The sequence below is a fragment of the Triturus cristatus genome, chromosome 1_1, assembly GCF_964204655.1.
Source record: "Triturus cristatus chromosome 1_1, aTriCri1.1, whole genome shotgun sequence".
Classification (NCBI taxonomy): domain Eukaryota; kingdom Metazoa; phylum Chordata; class Amphibia; order Caudata; family Salamandridae; genus Triturus; species Triturus cristatus.
Window position 1 is genome coordinate 1,233,601,335 of NC_140579.1, and position 7,121 is coordinate 1,233,608,455.

A 7,121-nucleotide genomic window follows, 5' to 3' on the forward strand; every position below is an offset into this window, starting at 1 on the left:
CTTTATTTTATATATATATCTGTTGTGGTGTCCTCTCATTTGGTATTCAAGGGATTATATATGGTATCACAGCTGGCTTCACATGCCATTCAGAGTTTAGCCTAAGACTGCTCTTGTCCATGCTACCACTAGGATAGCTGGTCTATAAGGTTGACTTTACAACCAATCACCATAAGGGTATTTGGACTGATATAAGGTGTACACTAGAACTAGTGACATCATACATCAGGCCAACTTCTCACATTGGTGAGCAGCGGTTGGGATCTGAGCTTGCTGTTGTAATACCATTGTAATCTTAAGATACTAAATTGAAAGATCACACAGATATTGTCTAGGTACATATAACATAGTTTATAATACTTAAGTCCTACTGGACTTAGTAGTTGTAGGTTGAAGGGAGTAACACACCCTGACTACAACTACCAGAGAGGTTTAGTAGAAACAACTAGTGTAGGTAGGTGCACACACCACACCCTCACTAGATCATGTCTCTGAGAGGAGATCAAGTAGATGCTCTCTCAGGAGGGTCAGGTCTGCAGAAGACCCCCTCTAGATATGATACCTTAACATTCCAGGAGATGAGACAATTGTGTACCTCCAGAGGAATAAAACAGGGTGCAAACCCTACCCTCCTTCAGTTAAGACAACTCCTAGAGGAGTATGATGCTCTTAAAGCCTCTCAGGCAGGTGCCCTAGGTACACAGGAGGGTCTACCCACCACAGAGGAGTCAGATGGGACTTCAGATGAAGAGGTAGACAGCCAGGGCCAAGTAGGAAGACTTAGCCAGGCTAACCTAAGCTTACATGGGAGTTTGCATGGGGTCCCCCCATACAGACCCCAAGTGGGCTTACACAGAGAAGCAGGAAGGACAGATCCCCTTCAAGGGAATCCATCCACTCCCATGTCTCTAGCATCTCTAGTGTTTCCTCTCACAGGGGGATGACTTCCCCTGAGAGAAAGGAACATGAAGCCAGAATGAGGGAAGCTAATCTGAGGATTCAGAGGGAAGAACTTGCCCTTGCCAAGGAGAAGCTTGCTCTGGCTAGAGAGCAAAAGTTAAGTGGGTCAGAACCCACTGGTGGCAGCAATATCCCTAAGGATAGAGACAGGCACTATGATAATAGAAACCTGAGCAAGATTGTCCCTCCCTACAAGTGTGGGGATGACATCCACAAATGGATAACTGCTTTGGAGAGAGCTTGCAAAGTACAGCAGGTACCCCAAAGTCAGTGGGCAGCTATCTTGTGGCTCTCCTTCTCTGAGAAAGGTAGAGACAAGCTCCTCACAGTTAGTGATGAGGATGCAGATAATTACACTGTCCTGAAGAGTGCTCTGATTGATGGGTTTGACCTAACCACTGAACAATACAGGTTGTTGTTCAGGGATACCCAGAAGACACAGACTCAGGACTGGACTGACTTTGTAGATTGTGCCACTAAGGCTCTGGAAGGCTGGCTAATGGGAAGTAAGGTTAAGGACTATACAGGATTGTATAATTTGATCATGAGAGAACAAATACTTAACAACTGTCAAAACCAGCTATTGCATCAACACCTGATTGATTCTGATCTGACTTCTCCCCAAGAATTGGGAAAGAAGGCAGATAGATGGGCCAGGACTAGGGTTAAGCAGAAAAACCAGAACCAGGGCGGTGATCAGAAAAAGGCAGACCAGAAGGGTAATGATCAGAAACAAAAAGACCAGAAGTCTTCACCAGGCCCCCAAAAGGCTCAGGGGGAGGGTGGTCCCAAAAAGGATAAAAAGAAAGATGGCCAAAAGAAACCATGGTGCAACTATTGTAAGTCCAACTCACATTGGTTTAGTGAGTGCACCAAAAAGGATAAGCCCCCAGCCACCATTGCCCCTAAGGTAACTGTACCCCCTAGTTCAGCTGTAAGTGGTGGTTCCCAGCAAAAGGGTGTAGTAGGGTTAACCCTGGGAACTGAGGAGGACTCTGGCCTAGTCAGAGTACCTACTCAGGCTGTTCTGATCTGTGATGGGGACTTAGCTTTGTCCTCTACTGTAGGCCCCAGTAACCTGGTCAAGTACAGACAGACTCCTTTTATCAACCAAAGAATGGCTCAGGCCTACAGGGACACTGGGGCTAGTGTCACAATGGTGACACCTGCTTTTGTGGACCCTGGACAGATCATACTAGGTGAGAATTACCTAGTGACCAACGCTAGCAATGCCACTACCTCCCATAGTGTGGCTATTGTTAACTTCTCCTGGGGAGGGGTAACTGGCCTCAAGAAAGTTGTTGTTAGTTCAGACCTTCCTGTAGAGTGTTTACTGGGCAATGATCTTGAAACTTCAGTTTGGTCTGAAGTGGAGTATAGGACCCATGCAGAAATGCTGGGGATAGATGCACATGTCCTTGCTGTGACCAGGTCACAGGCCAAAAAGTGCACCACTGAACAAGTGCTGGATCCTGAAACTATGGACCAGTCACAACCCAAGAGAAAGAGCAGTAGGGTTAAGGCTGTGCCTTCCCCCCTGCCTCAGGTAGTGGATCAGCCCTCCCAGGAGGATGATTCCGAGAGCCCTGAAGGAACTGTCCTAGAAGAACTTGAACCTGATCAGGTTGAGTTTCTTGGGACAGGGGGACCTTCAAGGGCAGATCTGAGGCAGGCTCAATTAGACTGCCCCTCTCTTGAACCCCTCAGACAGCTGGCTGCTGCTGAGGCTGAAGGGAATGCTCAAGGTACCCATAGAGTGTATTGGGATGAAGGGCTACTGTATTCAGAGGCTAGAGACCCCAAGCCTGGTGCATCCAGGAGGTTGGTCATACCACTGAAGTTCAGAGGCTTCCTTCTTACCTTGGCCCATGATATTCCCCTTGCAGGACATTTAGGCCAGAACAAGACCTGGGACAGGCTTGTCCCTCACTTTCACTGGCCCCATATGTCGGAAGATACTAAGGAGTTTTGTCGCTCCTGTGTCACCTGCCAAGCCAGTGGCAAATCAGGTGGCACCACAAAGGCCCCCCTCATACCACTACCTGTGGTGAGGGTCCCCTTTGAAAGAGTGGGCATAGATATTGTAGGACCAATGGACCCACAAACAGCATCTGGGCACAGATTCATATTGGTGATAGTGGACCATGCCACCAGGTACCCAGAAGCAATTCCCCTGAGGACCACAACAGCTCCTGTTGTGGCAAGGGCCCTGCTTGGAGTATTCTCCAGAGTGGGCTTTCCAAAGGAGGTCATTTCTGACAGAGGTGCCAACTTCATGTCAGGATACTTGACTGCAATGTGGAAGGAGTGTGGTGTTAACTACAAGTTCACCACACCCTATCACCCACAGTGCAATGGGCTTGTTGAGAGATTCAACAAGACCCTAAAGGGAATGATAAAAGGATTACCAGACAAGCTTAGGCGAAGATGGGACATCCTTTTACCCTGCCTTCTGTTTGCTTACAGAGAGGTCCCACAAAAGGGGGTTGGCTACAGCCCTTTTGAGCTTTTGTTTGGGCATCCTGTAAGAGGACCCCTGTGTTTGGTGAGGGAAGGATGGGAGAGACCTCTCAGACAACCCAAACTAGACATAGTGGATTATGTACTTGGTCTCCTCTCCAGGATGGCAGAGTATATGAAGAAGGCTTCTAAAAACCTGGAGGCAAGCCAAGAACTCCAAAAAGCTTGGCATGACCAAAAGGCTGTACTGACTGTTTACCAGCCAGGACAGAAAGTGTGGGTGTTGGAGCCAGTGGCCCCAGCAGCACTCCAAGACAAATGGTCTGGGCCCCACACTATTGTTGAGAAAAAGGGAGAAGTCACCTACTTGGTGGACCTTGGGACTCCCAGAAGCCCCCACAGGGTGCTTCATGTCAACAGATTGAAGGCATATGTTGACAGGGCAGACATGGGGCTACTCATGGCTACAGATGAGGGGCAGGAGGAAGAGAGTGACCCTCTCCCAGACCTGTTGACTCAGAACCCTGATGATGGCTCAGTTGATGGTGTGGTCTTTTCTGACAGCCTCACTGTCCATCAGCAACAGGACTGCAGACAAGTTCTGCAATCCTACAGACATATGTTCTCTCTGACCCCAAGTCGGACAAACTGGTGCACCCATGAGGTGGACACTGGTGACAGTCTGCCTGTGAAGAGTAAAATCTACAGGCAACCTGACCATGTCAGGGACTGCATAAAAGTTGAGGTACAAAAGATGTTGGAGCTGGGAGTCATTGAACCTTCAGAGAGCCCTTGGGCTAGTCCTGTAGTTCTTGTGCCAAAACCTCACACCCAAGATGGTAAGAGAGAGATGAGGTTTTGCGTGGATTACAGAGGTCTCAATGCTGTCACTAGGACAGATGCCCACCCAATACCTAGGGCAGATGAGCTCATTGACAGACTGGCAGCTGCTAAGTTTTTGAGCACATTTGACCTGACAGCAGGCTACTGGCAAATCAGACTAGCTGAGAGTGCAAAGGCCAAAACTGCTTTCTCGACCCCAGGAGGACATTATCAATTTGTGGTAATGCCCTTTGGTTTGAAGAATGCACCTGCCACTTTCCAAAGGTTGGTGAATCAAGTCCTTACTGGGTTGGATGATTATTGTGCAGCTTATCTTGATGATATTGCTGTCTTTAGCTCCACCTGGGAGGATCACCTGGTCCACCTGAGGAATGTTTTAGAGGCCCTGCAAAAGGCAAGCCTCACTATCAAGGCCACTAAGTGCCAGATAGGGCAGAGCAAGGTTGTATACCTGGGCCACCTAGTTGGTGGGGGTCAGGTTCAACCACTGGAGAGCAAGATCCAGACCATAAAGGACTGGACTCCTCCAACTACCCAGACTCAGGTTAGAGCTTTCTTGGGCCTGACTGGGTACTACAGAAAGTTTGTTAAGAACTATGGGTCCATAGTGACACCACTTAATGACTTGACCTCCAAGAAGATGCCAAAGAAAGTTCAGTGGACAGTAAGCTGTCAAAAAGCATTTGATGACCTGAAGCAGGCCATGTGCAGTGCACCTATTCTGAAAAGTCCAGACTACTCCAAAGAGTTCATTGTCCAGACAGATGCTTCTGAGTTAGGTGTGGGAGCTGTTCTTTCACAACTGAATGTAGATGGTCAAGACCAGCCCATTGCTTTTATAAGTAGAAGGCTGACCCCTAGAGAGAAATGTTGGTCAGCTATTGAGAGGGAGGCCTTTGCTGTGGTTTGGGCCCTGAAGAAGCTGAGGCCATACTTGTTTGGCACTCACTTCAAGATTCAGACAGACCATAAGCCCCTCTTGTGGCTAAATCAGATAAAGGGTGAAAATCCCAAACTTCTTAGGTGGTCCATTTCCCTACAGGGGATGGACTTCACAGTGGAACATAGACCTGGGACTGACCATGCCAATGCAGATGGACTCTCCAGATATTTCCACTTAGAACATGAAGACTCAACTGGTCAAGGTTAGTTTAATGTCCCTAAGTTTGGGGGGGGGGGGGGGTTGTGTAGGAGAGTAGGGTCTGCTTTCTATGTTCACCCCCACTTTTTGCTTTTGCTTTACTGGTTTTCGACTTAGATGTGGCTGTGGGCCTGCTAATCAGACCCACAGCCCTGCTGTTCTCTCTCTAAATTAATACTATGTACTTTAGGTGCATAACCCATTTGGATAGGATCACCTTATTGGCCCCTGTACAGTGTACCCTAGGTACCCAGGGCATAGGTGTACCCTAGGCCTACCAGGGGCTGCAGCATGTATTATGCCACCCCTGGCCTGGCCTTCCATTTTGACACAACTGGCTGATCACTCAGCTGGGGCAAGGTCGTGTAATCACCCCTTGCTTAGGTGTAGTATTCCTATACCTAACTTACATATAGACACATGTGTACCTATCAGTCACTCCTATGGCAGGCCTTAACAATCCTGGAGGCAGAGTGCTTGGTAACATGTGAGATGGTGCTCTGGCATGAGCTGAGCCTGTCTGCAGCTTTCGGAACCAAGTCCTTATAGCTGTTCTATGATATAGCCTACCATATACTCTTAAAGTGCCTTATAATCTTAGACGGTTATGGTAACTATGGTTTGGCTTTATCGAAACATGTTGAGTAAGGTGTCTAACACTGTGGAATAATACCCCCATACCATTTCTGGACATGAGGATATTATTCCCCCCTTCTAGAGGGAAAGACATGTTAAAATCATACTTCACTGTTAGCCTCTGACCAAAGCCTCAGCATCACAAAATGGATGCTGCTGCCACAACACAAGTCTGACCTCCTGCAGCTGGGAGTGATCCCAGCCAGGGAGGCCTGGACAATAGGTTTCCTGCTTGGGGAGGTGCTAGCACCTCCCCAGACAGCCTTTAGTGTATTGGGGCAGGGTGGGCTGAAAGGAATGAGACATGCCTGGGGCACACAAGGTGTTCCTTGCATAGTCCAGTTCAAACCGGCGCTGGGGCACTCCAGCCCCAGCTCTGGCGCGAAACTGGACAAAGGGAAGTGGGTGTAACCACCCCCTCCCAGGTCCCATCCATAAGGCGTGACCTAGCAGGTATCCCAGCCCCCCAGATTAGTATAAGAGTGGGAGTTGGGCCACAAGACTTTAGATTATCCTGAACCTGCAAACTTGAACAGAAACTCTGGACCTTCGACATTCGACGAAAGAAGAAGACTGAAGAATCTCCCTTGTGGCCAAGGAGTGGCTACCCTGTGCAAACAGGCACCATCAAGAGACTACCCTTTGCTTTGCCCACGTTCTACGAGGAACCGACTGCAGAGCCCGACCAGAGCCTTGACTTCCAGACTTCTCCGACCCTGATCCACATCCACAGCAGAGCTGAGATCCGTGGAGGCGACGAGCGACGTGGGACCGGCTACCTGGGAAAAGTGGCTAGTAACTTCAAGCGCAGCTTCTGAGGCACCCTCGAAGTTGTGCACCGGGGATTGAGAAGCCCCAACCCCAAGCATCATCTGCACCGAAGATCAGCCCCCCACACTCCTCGAGTCCTGCGTGGGGCCCTTCTGCATTTTCCTGCTTGCCGCGTCTGTCCGGTTGCTTGCCCGCTGGCTAGTGGCCTTTGTGACGACGCACCCTGAAATCTTCTGCGCTGGTTTGGCTCCTCCAGACTGGCTCCCGCTTCTCTGCAAAGAAGAAGCACCTCAGACCTCCCTGGTCTGCA